Consider the following 14,062-nt stretch of genomic DNA (forward strand, 5'->3'; position numbering starts at 1 on the left):
CAGGGAACTGAGATGATGTCGCTTCTTGCCCCCGCACCCCACCCCCGCAGCTCCTAGGGGTGTCCGGAGGTGCAGCTTTCCAGGGAGGGGCGGGCAGCAATGCGAGCTGCTCCATGCACACAGGTCACTGTCCCCACGTGGGTGCAGGACGGGGTGCAGGGGTTAGGGGTGAAGGGGGTGCAGCAGTGGGGCAATGGCTGGTAGCACAGGAAGGGAGTGTGGGACTTAAGGGCAAAGGGGACACAGTGTAGGGGTTAGGGCACAGGAGGGGGCAGGAGTATGGGTGAAGGAGGTGCAAGGGTTGGGAGTGCAGGAGCTGGGGGGAAAGGGGGAGGGGATCGTCCAGGGGCAGTGGGGAAGTGCTAAAGTACAAGTTTTGCCCAGGGCGCCATTTCCCCTAACGCTGATCCTTGAGAACATTTCTTGCTGGGAGGGGGAGGGGAGAGAGATGAAGCATTTTCTCTCTGTTTCTTTCGTCTCCATTTTCTGCTCCTTCCTTCAATTACAGAAACCTCCCTTGTGTTTCAGATTGTGCAGTGACACCCTCCCCACCCCAGGCCTCTGGAGCCTTTGGAGCAGAAAGATCCCAGGAGCTGAGGAGGAATCCAGGGGTGAGTAGCTGGCAAGAAGGAGTCCTAGCAGCTCTTCTGGGAGTGCAGGGGAGAAATGACTCCCCCTTCTCTAGATTCTCCCTGTGGGGCTCTGGGGAGCAGGTAGGGTTCTATGATAAATTCCATCCAACACTTCCCTTTGATCCAAGTCAAAGGACTTCTCAGCTCTGCAGGTTCCCCTTGGCAGCACCAAACAAGGGAAGTTTTCCACTGCCCAGGAGACCCAGCCAGGGACTGATGTGCTGGAGATATGTTGGGAAAGGGATTGTCTGAATTTCCAAGGCAGGAAACAAACAATCTACAGTGACATAATCAACCACAAACATACTCTAACCATGCTCCAGCCAGTAGGGAAATGGGCAGGAATTCTTGCTGTTCAGCCAGGGCCACACGTACAGAGCTGCACAGCAGTGAGTGTGCTGGGGAAGCTGGTCTGAGCAAACAATTGGAAATGACCCTTCAGTGAGAACAGAACCAGAGTGTAGAAAGGTCCCCGTGTTAAGTGGTTGTGGCTAAGGGCTTAGGGAGCTGGGGTATGACACCATAGGGGTCTTTCTGTGGAGGGTTGATTTTTGTCAGCTAGGGAAGGCTGGTGTGTGGTGTCTTCATGGCTGTACTTTCAGTGATGCAGGTTTCTCTACCCCATTGTTCCACGGTCATCCTACCAGATTGCCAGCTGCTTTTCAACTTCAGTGCGGAGACCGTTTGTGTGCGGGGAGAGACAGAGTGTGTGTTGAGGTAGGTAAGACCGGATCATTATTATCGCCACATGAAAGAGGGAGAAGCTAAGGCTGAGAAAGGAGAATTGACTTGTCTCAGGTTACACAGCCAGTCAGTGGCAGAGTTGGGAATAGGACCCAAGAACCCTGATTTTGAAAGTAATCATCAGATCTTGAATTTCATACATGGAATGACCTGAGTAAAGTGCTCTCACATGAGCTCAAGTCCAACAACAGTGCACAGTAATTATTCAGCAAGTATCTGAGGAGAACTGCAATGTTAGAGAGAATCACGAACTGCTCAGAGACCATTAATGCAGAGAAGCAGCAAAATTCTTCAAACATATGACTGGTTACGACTTATTTACTTGGTCGTAAAAGAGAAGAACAAGGACCTGAGTCTCCTCCCTGTCAATAACCCTCAGCTCAGCCAATCAGGGTAGAGACTGAGGATGAGAGGCTGAGAGTTCTCACTAAAGAGCCCAAAGGATGGCCAGGTCACAGGTGGGGATCACTGCCCGAGCACTATTTCAGTCCCACATTTTTGGGTGGACCTGGCTCCTGGTTTTGGGAGGGGAACAGGTGAAAGGACAAAAGAAGCAAGAGACAAAGAGAAAGAAGGAAGGGATGGATGGAGGAAAATGTGAAACAAAAAGGACAAACCCTAATGTCCCCAGTGATTCTAAGGGACAAAATCCCAGGTCCGGAATAAAATTCTGCCTCCTTAAGCCAGTGTTTTCCATGCTTAGAATTCAACTATCACCAGATGGATCAGACTGAACAGGTTTCAAACCTCGAGGAGGCTCTTACCTTCTCAACAGTGATGGCTGTTTTCTAGTAAAATCAGGCAAAGAGAAGGAGAAAACTCAAAAAGGTTCCTTCTGACGCTCACGTCCGTGAACCCAAATACTCTCTCAGGTGTCAAAGAGAGACCTGGAGAAGGAGACTTGCTGAAGCAAAGCCACAGGGGTCTCTGAGGTTTCCCTGGCCCCTCGCTCCTGTCCTGCCTGCCTGATGTCAGCATCTCTCTGTGAAGTCACCACCTCCCCACCACCTTTGACCAATAGTCTGAGGTCCTGCAAAAGGCCTTTGTGATGTCACTGCCACACCCCTCCCTTGCTGTGCTAATGTCCTACCCCTGCCCAGACACTTTGGAGGTTTGAGCTACTCCCTGTGGATCACCCCACTCAAGGAGCGTTCGTTCTAGGCAACAAGCCGGCTAGACAGTAAAATATCAGATGCTGCTCCCAATGCTACACTCAGTTTTTCAGAAATTAGTAAACTTTATGGCCAGAAGAGACCATTAGAGCATTTAATGTGACCCCCTGCATATCACAGGCCTCCTGTATGACACAATAGCTACTTTTGGAGCAAACACATTCCACAAAGGCGTCTAGTCTTCATTGAATGACATCAGGAGATGGCGAATCCATCACTTTCCTTGGTAGCTTGTTCCTGTGGTGAATCATCCTCGCTGTTGAATATTTGTGTCTTAGTTGTAATATGAATTTGTCTCTTTTCACCTTCCAGCCACTGAGTCTTGTTATGCCTTTCTCTGCTAGATTAAAGAGCCTTTTAATACACAACCTTTTCTCTCCATTAAGACCCTTCAACATTTCAATGAAGTCACCTTTCAATCTTCTTTTGATAAGCTAAACAGGTTGAGCTTGTTCAATAACTCACTAGAAGGCATTTTTCTCCAGCCCTCAGAACATTGTTGGCTCTTTGCTCATCAGACTCCTGAACTTCAACTGGATGTGGTTCTTGTTCTTCTGCACAACATAGCTCCTGGAGAAGAGGGATCTGCAAATGTACATTCATATGATACCTTTGTTTAATTGATGAAAACATAAACTAGACACTAAGAGGATTGGAACTGATTTCAGTTGATGGACAGCTTTGCTAGGTTTTTATGCATCTGGACAGCGAAATGTTGAGTGTTTACATTCATATCAAGCACTCCCATATCATGGAGCTTCTCAACATAATGGAGAATAGAAATGAAAATGTTTTCCTTTTTTTAAAAAAAAAGAAAGAAGGTTATAAGAGAACACTGGGGTTGGAACGGAGGACCACTTGAGCTGCAGTCAAGCACACTACCACTGAGCTATATCCTCATCATGACAGGAGTACAGATTTGTGATCTCCAGGACTTTGAAGGACAAACCCTGCTTCATCGAGGTCCCAGACCATAGGTGGTTTTAAAAATGGGGTTTGATTAAACTTCTTAAATGTGGTAAACATCACAGCTTGCACACCCACCGATATAGTTCTCCCACTGACATAGCTGCCACCTCTTGGGGAAGTGGATTAAATACACGCACAGGAAAAGTCTCTCCCCTCAGCACAGAGCAGTTGTTCTCAAACTGAGTCAGGACCCCAAAGTGGGAAGTGACCCTGTTTTAATGGAGTTGCCAGGCTGGCATTAGACTTGTTGGTGCCTGGGGCTGAAGCCAAAAGTCTGAGCCCCACCACCCAGGGCTGAATCCCTCAAGCTCTGGTTTTGCCCTCCCCCAACTGGGGCAGGGCTCAGGCTTTGTCTGCTCTGCCTCTGCTCAGTGTGGAGGGGCTTGGTCCCTCTTTCCAGGCCCATGTAGTAAGGTTTTTTTCAGCAGAAGGGGGTTGCAGTGAAAGGAAGTTTGAGATACCCTGGCATAGAGCCTCTGAATATGTTTAGACTTGGCTCCCTGTGACACCACGGGTAATCAGACACTGAAAATTCAGCCATGGAGACACCACACACCAGCCTTGCCTAGCAGGAAAGAATCAAACCTCCACAGAGAGATGCCTGTTGTTTTTTAACCCATCTCCCTAAGCACTCAGCCACAACCACTTAACAAAGGGGTTTTTCTACACTATTATTCTGGTCTCACTGAAGGGTCATTTCCAATTGTTTGCTCAGAGCAGCATTAGGGAAAATGGTGCCCTGGGCAAAAAGGACTAGATATGTTCTGCTGCCCTTCACTCATGGAGGAAGGATAATAACACTTCATACCACTCAGTGCTAAAGTGATTTGTAACCCACCACCAGTCAAAACTGGTCATTTTGGGGGAAGCGGCCCCATCATGCTGCATACCTAGGCAGAGTAGGTGTGTCTATGCAAACACGATCTGTTCCTGAAGTCTTTCCCCAGCTCCTCACTAGATGTGCGGGGAGAGCTCATTCAGCCCCTGCTTCTGCTTAGTACTTAAAAACTTCTTATTGTCCCTATCTCTGCTGGCTTTAGATTTCTCCTCCTGTCTCTTTCTTGACCACTCAGATGAGGTGGCCAAGTGGCTAAGGTGGTAAACTGCAAATCCATTGTGCTCTGTATGCATGGGTACAAATCCCATCCTCATCGGACGCATTCAGTCTTCACCCCTCCTTTGTAGACAACCATCTCCCCCTTTGGTAAAACAACAGATCAAAAAATGTTGCTTCTTGCAGACAAAAACCAACTCAGAACTCCCTTCCTTTAAATAAAATGTCTAAATCCCAGATTTCTTAAAAAAGAAAATTCTCTAGTGGTGTATTTCTTAGTTTTTATCTCAAAAGGTAATATCCTCATCATCTCCCGCGAACACCCTGGGACCTGCCCAAATTATTAAAATACTCTCAACCCGAGCAAGGCCAGAGCAGTCAACCAGAGCTAGTGTCTAGGCCAAGCTGTTCTGAAGGAGGCAACTCAAACATTTTCTCCCTGCTTCCTTTGCAAAGTCTGACTGAGAAAACAAAATTCCCCAAACTGAAAATTTTCTGCCAAAAAACCAATACTAGTCTGTTTGGGGACTTTGGTTTGAAAGTGTTATTGTTATTATTCTATTCTGATTTCTGAATCAGTTCAGTTCAGTCTTTGCCCTCCAGGTGTGTTTCCAACCAATGCGAGAACACACAATCCAACAAGATATTAATGTTCAACAGATCAAGACTTTTGAAATGATACCCTTAGAATCCATCTCTCCTGGGATAAAGATGGCAGCATGGCTGGCCTGGGTCATCTGACTTGGGCTCATGGAGCTAAAGCTGAGCGGCTAAAAACTGTGGTGCAGATATTTGTGTTCACACTGAAGCCTGGGTTCAGAAATCCTTGCCCCTCATGAGGCCTCAGAGGTTGGGCTCAAGCCCATATGTCTGCAGTGTAATTTTATAGAGGTTGAGAGGGAGTTTAGCAAGTGGAAATGGTAAAACCACATTGAGGGGACTGGACCACTGACCTATCAGCTCTTAACACCCAAACTTTCAATAACTCTATTGTCAGGGCCTGTGAGTGTAATTTAAGCCATAGGTCCATCTAGCTCTGAATCTTGTCTTCTGACGGTAGCCAATACCATGTGCTCCAAAAGCCACTTCTTAAGTTACTACTGGGAGTTGAACCCAGGATCTTTGGTTTACAAAACAGGCGCTTTAACCATCTAAGCCATGGTACCTGCTGTTACTTAAAACACTCTATTTGCCCACACCTGACTCTGCCAATCCCACTGGGCCCTGACAAGTGTTGCTCATGTTTGGATTCTGTAAAGCAGAGGAGAAGGTGAAGTTTTGCTCCCAAGGTGTGTGTGTGATTCTTTGGACATGTCTACACTACAATATTAGGTTTGGTGTAATTACATTACTTAGGCTGGCAATGCAGTTCTATCAACCTAATCCCAGTGCAGATAGATTGTCAGAACTTTCTGGAGCTATGAAAGAGGAGGGGCCCAGCCTCTGTAGCAGGAATGCAGGGCAGGTGAGTTTACGGCAGGCATTATGGGATACTGGTGGAGGCCAGTTATGGTGATATAATGACCAGCAGCATTTACACTGACAATTTGTCACTTCAGGTTTGCTGCACAAAGCTCTAGGCCTCTTGTCAAGGTGGTTTTCTTTTGTCAGCAAAACAGGGCAATTTTGAAGCCAGATGTATTGCAGTGTGTGCACCAGTCAAAATCTGCTGACCGAGGGAGCTTTGTGTGTTTTTTACACACCTGAGGCAATATAATGATGCTGAAATAACTTTGTAGTGCAGACCTGGCCAAAGATTCACACACACACAAACTTGCAAGAAAAACCTCAACCTCCTCCTCTGCTTTGCAGAATCCAAACACAAGCAAAGCTTTTCAGGCCCCAGTGGGGATGGCAGGGAGTCAGGTGTGGGCAGACACTGCTTTTTAGCCATAGGCATGCACCATGGCTTAGCTGGCTTAAAGCATCTGCCTTGTAAAAAGGAGATCTTGAGTTCAACTCTCAATGGTGCCTTGTTGATTAGCCTTTGGGGCGTCTAGTATTGGCTACTGTTAGAAGACAAAACACAGAGCTAGAGGGTCCTGTGGTCCAGCCCAGTATGGCTGTTTATATTATACTCACAGGCACTGATAACAGAATTACTGAAAGTTGGGAGTTAAGAGCTGATAGGTCAGTGTTCCAGCTATCACAGATGACCCTTCTCCCTCTGGGACAGGGGCAGGTCTGGGCTCTCACACCAAATGCTCATTGTGGCTGCCAGAATCTGTGAGCGGCTCATTTAGTTTGCTCCAAGTCTTGAGTCCTGATTTGTGCACCATGTGTGAGAATGAAAATCCTAAACGCCCTTTGAAATAACGAATGCAGCAGGATGTGCTATTGTCCCTGCCCCAAAGCAGACAGACCAATGGAGAAATGCCATTGAGTCCAGGGTAATACTCCACTGCCATTTTATCTTTTTTGCTTGCTAAACTCCCTCCCAACCTTGAGGGCTCCCAGAGCCCAATATTGAGCTTGAGCTGAGATGTCTACATTGCAAATTTACCACCCCATGGCCCTAGCCCTGGAAGCCTGCATGGGCACGGGACAGCCATGGGTCTTTTCATTGCAGCGTGGACATAGCCTAGCATTATGTCTACACTGCCATTAACACACCTAAGTCACTATTCTCAAACACTGGGTCAGTTGATTCAGGCTTGTGGGGCTTGTGCTGCAGGGTTATAAAATTACAATGTAGACACTTGGGCTTCAGCCCAGCCTCGGAGACCCCAAGAGGGGTAAGGGTCTCTGAGCCTGGGCTCCAGCCTGAGTCCCAGGATCCCAAATCAGATCATCCAGGCCAGCCGAGCCACAGGGATTTTGTCACAGTACAGATGCCCTCTCAGGGTAAGTCTACATTGCAATGTAAGCCCGGGTTAGCAGAAGTCATATCAGCAGCCCCAGCACATAAATGTAAACCATGAGGGAAAGACCCACCCCCAAATAAGCTGGGCAGTGTCCTTCCCCTACAGTTCGTAAGTCCAGCAACCAAAAAGCCAGCACCCCCGCACCCAAATTTCCTCCCAGAGCTTTGCTTGTCTTCCTTTCACCTAGAACCATCCTTCCTCTCCTGGGCTGCAAGTAGCCATCCCTGGGAAGCCAAGAGGTAGGCACAGGATTCTACCTCCCAGCAGCCAACCGCACCTCCCCAGATTTGCAGAACGAATGGTGGAGCGCTACTAACCCCACTTAGCGACACTGAGGTGCTTAGCTTCTGCCCTGCTTTCCTCAGATCGACTTTCCTCTTTTGCCCCATTCCTGCCTCACTCCCTCCTTTGGCAAGTCACACAAAGGAGGCCAGCAGGAAGAGCCGGCTTCCATAGGCCAACCTCCCAGGGCAGAGGAGGCCAAGCCACAAGGCTTCAAAAGGTGACTGGCCCAGATTCTCCAGCTTTCCTGCGCTGATGCCAAGAGCTTTTTCTCAGCTCATTTCACCACCTTCTGCCATGCGGGGGTTGGGGTTATCGCAAGGACAGGCCAGTGGCAACAGTAGGAGTGCCTTGCTGGACAGGTAGAAAAAGCAAACCCACTTGTTTCCAAACAGATACCTTTTGCGTGTTAGGCAAATATGATAACCACTACACTACAGAAACTCCATTACAGTGCTTTTTCCCTCCCTTCATAAGAACATAAGGCTAGGGACACCATTCCTTCCATGGTCTGCCTAATAGCCATTAATGGACTTAACCTCCATGATTTATCTAGTTGTCTTTAAACCCTGTTATAGTCCTAGCCTTCACAACCTCCTCAGGCAAGGAGTTCCACAGGTTGACTTTGCATTGTGTGAAGAACTTCCTTTTATTTGTTTTAAACCTGCTGCCCATTACTTTCATTTGGTGTTCCCTAGTTCTTATATTATGGGAACAAGTAAATAACTTTTCCTTATTCACTTTAGGATGTGTGGTCTGGGCTGGGCTGACTTTAGTCCCAGGCTGGGGTCTCCTGAATTATGGGAAACATCCTTTGCTGCTACCCAGGGACAGCAGGCTACCAGTGACATAGCAGGGTTGGGATGTGAAGGGAATGTTGCATGGACTTTATCATACAGGGCCCATCGTGCTTCTCAGAGCCCAGAGGCGAGAATCTAGAGAAGGGTGAGTCATTTCTCAGTTGCATTCTCAGGAGAAGCCGGTAGCCATCCTTGATCAGACACTCAGGAGAGCAACCACAGCAGTTCTGCAGAGAGCTCTGGCTGCTAGGGGATCCAGCTAGGAGAGGGAGTGCTGGGGGCTCTGCAGTTTTTGCAGTGGGGCTGTCTCAGGAGTCACAGCTGGCTTTGTTGGAGGGTTGGGGAAGTAGGGACAACAGGATGTGAGGCTGACTGAAATGAAACTGCACCCTTCATAAATATCTCCATATCTACCCCAGCTCTCAGAAACCCCCCTCTCTCCCATGAGTATTTTCACGGTTTCTTCATTTTTTTATGGAGAGAGATAGAGAAAAAACAAACCTATTAATCTGAGCTACTGACACAGTTTCACAGCATGAAATACACAATTTTGTGTTCAATGAGTTGTGTTTCATTTACATAACATGAAAAATATGTTTTGGGCAATGCATGAAAACCTCACTGCGTTAAACAACAATACTACAGAATATTTGAAGAAGTTAAGAAAGATGTGCTTATAAATTAACGTGTTCTGCCATTTACACACGCACAAGACACAGAAGAAACTGAATTATTTGAGCTTCTAAAATTTCCGTTTTCTCACAGCATTTTAGTTCTCAATATTGTTTTAATTTGCTTATTTTTTGGAACTAGAAATGAGGAAGAGTACACTGAAGTCAGTGGAATTACCGCAGTGAGGGATTAGTCTCATTATTTGCCACTAACAAAACCTTTGTTAACAGAGAGTTAACTTTGACTGTGAATATCTCTTACCTTCCAGAACATCGAGTTCAGTAAACTCAAACTCTGAAAAAACAGGGAATACAGAGTGAGGGTACATGCCCAGATAACCTTACTCTGCCCTCTAAAAGAGAATCCCTGATAACATATGAGAACAAGGAAAGGTTTGGGGACAAATTACATCTACTTCTCAAGAGTTTGTTTCTCCTCTAATTAATTGATCCTGGCCCCATCAGTTGATCCTGGCCTGGTGTCTGGCCGCAGAACTTACTATTTTTATCCCAGCATATTTAAAGGCAAAACTGCTTTACAAAAGCTCCGTTATTCTAGGTTACACAAACAGGTCACTTCCCCACCTATTTCAAGGAGATGAATTTTCCTGACCCACAGGGAACTTGAACTAACATGCTCAAGATCACATATTCCTTAGGAGAAAAAAACAAAACCCACCAAACTCTTGCTGTTTCTATCCAAATGATTAATGGGACCAGAAAGGGAGACTGGTGCCATTAACTGTCTGGTACTACACTGACTCTGCAGTTACTTGGATGCAGACACACTCAGCTCTATGATTGGTAAACGTACAGAGACTCTGCTGCTGCTCAAGAACTAGCAGCACATGACCTCTAAACAGCTTGCCATTCGAATGTATCTGAAAGTTACACGGAACAACGATCCGTGTTAAAGGAAGGCTGCCATTTATTAGAGCCCCAGTTGATGCTGTGTGCACAAACAGAGGATTGAATGTGTAACAGGGAGTTTGGTAAATCTTGGTTATTTTAGTTTTATAACAGGCTCCTATCCATCTCCAGTAGAGTTTTCAGTCCCCAATGGCAACTTACTTACCAAATGTAATACAGACTAGCCATTCCTCCCAAGTGGATGTGGTTCTTGTTCTTCTGCACATTGTAGCCTATGGAGGCCAAGGACCTGCAAATATGTCTTCATGTGCCTTTGTTTAATTGATGAAAACAAACCTAGACACTTAGAGGATTGGAACTGATTTCAGCAGAGGGACACGTTTGCTAGGTTTTTATTCATTTGCACAGGAGAATATTGAGTGTGTCCATTCATTTCTCAGGGACCCCTATTTAGGTGGAGCTTCTGAACATACTGGAAATAGAAACACTTATTGAAAGAACAGGTTTGTAAGGGAGCACTTGGATTTGAACCAAGGATGACTTAGATCTGTAGTCAAACACTCTACCACTGAGCTATACCCTCACAACATTTACAAAGGCAAGTCAGTGATCTTAAGGATTTTGAAGGACAGGCTCTGCCTCAGAGAGCTCCTTTTCTATTCCAAGACCACAGGGTTTTTTAAAAATGGGGTTTGATTAAACTTTATATACACATGTAGACACCACAGCTTGCACATACACCAGCATAGTTCCCCCCCACTGACATATCTACCACCTCTTGGGGAGATGGGTTAACTACACGGATGGAACAGCTCTCTCCTCTCCACTTAGAGCATCTTCATTATTTATAAATAGGTGGGAAACAATCTCCTGAATGGACAGGAACCAATTTATCAAATATTGCTGTGTCTGCATTCAATATGGGGAACTGGTCATATTGGGCTAGGTTAGTAGGAGGATTGCAAGCAGATCGAGGGAAGTCATTATTCCCCTCTATTCAGCACTGGTGAGGCCACATCTGGAGCATTGCGTCCGGTTTTCGCACGCCCCCCAATACAGAAACAAATTGGAGAGAGTTTAGGGGAGGGCAACAAAATTATTAGGGGACAGAGGAGTTACAAGAAGAGGCTAAGGGCAGGGCCGCCCAGAGGGGTGGCAGGTGGGGCAATTTGCCCCAGGCCCTGCAGGGGCCCCCATGAGAATATAGTATTCTATAGTATTGCAACTTTTTTTATGGAAGCGGTCCCTGAAATTGTTTTGCCCCAGGCCCCCTGAATCCTCTGGGCGGCCCTGCCCAGACCATGGTGCTGTCCCCCACTCCACCCCCTTCACTCATTCTCCTCCCTCTCAGGCCCCACCTGTGCTCTGCCCTCACTCCCATTCGGCCACTTCCCACCCCTGCTCTTCCTCTTTGGCTGAGGCCTGCTGGTCCACCTTTCGCTCACTCCTCTCCTCCCCCAAGGCCTCCTCACGCCTCTCCACTCTCTACCCCAAGGTCTACCTTGCTGCCCACACCTCTCTTCCCCCTCCCCCGAGACTCACCCTGCTCATTGCCCACACCTCTCTGCCCACTCCCCTGAGACCTGCCCTGCCCACACTTCTCTGCGCCCTCCCCCGAGACTCACTCTGCCCACCACCCACACATCTCTGCCCCTCCCTGAGACCTGCCCTGCCCATCGCTCACACCTCTCTGCCCCCTCCCCTAAGACTAGCCCTGCCCACCACTTGCACCTCTCTGACCCTCCCCTGAGACCTGCCCTGCCCACAGCTTGTACCTCTCTGACCCCTCCCCTGAGGCCGGCCTGCCCACCACCCACATCTCTCTGCCCCCTCCCCTGGTCTGACCTGCCCACCGCCCACACCTCTCTGCCCCTCCCCTGAGACCCACCTTGTCCACCTCTTTCTTTGGTCATCTGTTGTTATTCCTTGAAACATCAAGGATGGAATAAAAGCTGAGTTTACTCCAGGGTGAGGAAAGAAAGGAGCCACCAACCCCTGGCAAAGCCCTGGGGATATGCGGGAAGGGGACTGTCTGAATGATCAAGGCAGGAAATGGACAATAATCGACAGCAGCGTCATTAACCACGAACACACTCTCCTCATGCTCCAGCCAGAAGGGAAAGGAGCAGAATTCTTGCTGTTCAGCCATGGACACACTTACACAATGGCACAGCAGTGTGTGCGTTGTGGAAGCTGGTCTGAGGAAACCACTGGAACTGATCACTCAGTGAGAACAGAACTAGAGTGCAGGGAGAGCCACATGTCAAGTAAGTAGTTGTGGCCAAGTGTTAAGGTGATGGGCTAAAAATCCATTGGGGTCTCCCTGTGCAGATTCAAGTCCTGCCAACCACAGAGGAAGTTGTGGTCCTTTGATTTCAATGGAGCTGGGTCTTGTCCTCACTCTCAAGCTACATCTACATGAAAGAATAACATGGCTTTAGTTAAAGTGTTTTAATTGAACAGCTGTTGCATGGTCCATCCTGTGTCACCAGAGCACATCCATGCTAGCATCTCTTGGATGGCCACAGACAGCAGTGCATTGTGGTAGCTATCTCGCTGTGCAACTGGCTGCAGGGTGCTTTGGGAAGGGGTTTGCAATGCCTCACGGGTTGGTACAGCATCACATGATACAGTTTTCTATCCCATTGTTCTATGGGCATCCTACTAGATTGCCAGCCTGCTTTTCAACTGCAATGTGCGTGGTGGGGTAGAGAGCATGTGTGTGTGGGGAGGAGAGACAGTGTGTGCATTGCTGAAGAGTGAGTATGTCGGCACACGGTCTCTAAGTTCAGACAGCTGCTGGAAGCAACCAGTCCTGAGGCAGGGGGCAGCCCTGACATCAGCCCCCTTCTCCTCACTGGCTCAGCTCAGCACAGCACAGCACTCTCTGTCACACACACACACATACACGTACACACTGCTGCCTGCTTAGCTCTGTGTCAGGGGTGCTGGAACAGGGGGGTTAGAGGGCCATGGCCCACCACTCTTTACTGGCTGTTAGGACAAATGATGGAGGGGGGGGAAGGGTGCAGTCTTGGGGAAGAGGCGTTCTGTGGGTGTGGCCTCGAGGGGAGAGGTGCTCTGAGTGGGGGTCCTTAAGGAAGGAGTGTCAATGGGGGTGCCACAGTTTCGGATAACAGTGCCCCCCCAGTGTAAGGAAGCTTCTACCGCCCCTGCTCTGTATTCACAGAGCGGGAGAGAGCAGCATCCACGACAGTGATTTGCTCCCCGGGGCTCCAGCAGGGGGGCTTGGGAGGTGATTTAAAGGTCCCGGGGCTCCGACCGCAGCAGGGAGCCATGGATCCTTTAAATCACCAGCCTGGGGAAGACGGGCTGGGCTGGCACAGCATACTGGCTCTTGCTAGTACCCCATACCGTAACATACCGGCTTACTTTCACCTCCGGAAGGTCCTCACATGGATCAATAACTGGTTAAAAGATAGGAAACAAAGGGTAGGACTGAATGGTCAGTTTTCAGGATGGAAAACAGGTATCTGGTGGTGTCTGTACTGGGACCAGGACTAGTCAACATATTAATAAATGATCTGCTGAGCAGTGAGGTGACAAAATTTGCAGATGATCCAAAACTACTGGCTTGCTTCCTAGAACGAACGCTCCTTGAGTGGGTGATCCACAGGAAGTAGATCAAACCTCCAAAGTGCCTGGCCAGGGGCAGGACATTAGCACAGCAAGGAGGGGTGTGGCAGTGACATCACAAAGGCCTTTTGCAGGACCTCAGACTATTGGTCAAAGGTGGTGGGGAAGTGATGACCTCAGAGAGAGATGCTGACATCAGCCATGCAGGAGAGGGGTGAGGGGCCAGGGAAACCTCAGAGACCCCTGTGGCTTTGCTTCAGCAAGTCTCCTTCTCCAGGTCTCTCTTTGAGGACTGAGAGAGTATTCAAGTTCATGTATGTGAGTGCCAGGATGAATCTCTTTCAAGTTTTCTTCCTTCCTTTTCCTGATTTTACTAGAAACAGCCGTCCCTGTTAGAAGGTAAGAGC

At 48.1% G+C, this 14,062-nt stretch overlaps 1 long non-coding RNA gene across 2 annotated transcripts in view; it reads left to right on the forward strand.

Annotated features, from left to right (window-relative positions):
* The window catches only part of LOC127040999 (uncharacterized), a 341,937-nt gene that overhangs the window by 294,107 nt on the left and 33,768 nt on the right, over window positions 1–14,062 (forward strand). Inside the window, exon 3 of one of the 2 annotated variants that reach the window (XR_007771576.1) lies at window positions 529–687. The exons of the other annotated variant lie outside the window; for it this stretch is intronic. This is a non-coding gene — a long non-coding RNA (uncharacterized LOC127040999). Of the gene's footprint in view, window positions 1–528; window positions 688–14,062 lie in introns of those variants that run through there. 2 annotated transcript variants of the gene reach the window in all.

This window comes from Gopherus flavomarginatus (assembly GCF_025201925.1).
Source record: "Gopherus flavomarginatus isolate rGopFla2 chromosome 13 unlocalized genomic scaffold, rGopFla2.mat.asm SUPER_13_unloc_1, whole genome shotgun sequence".
Taxonomy (NCBI): domain Eukaryota; kingdom Metazoa; phylum Chordata; order Testudines; family Testudinidae; genus Gopherus; species Gopherus flavomarginatus.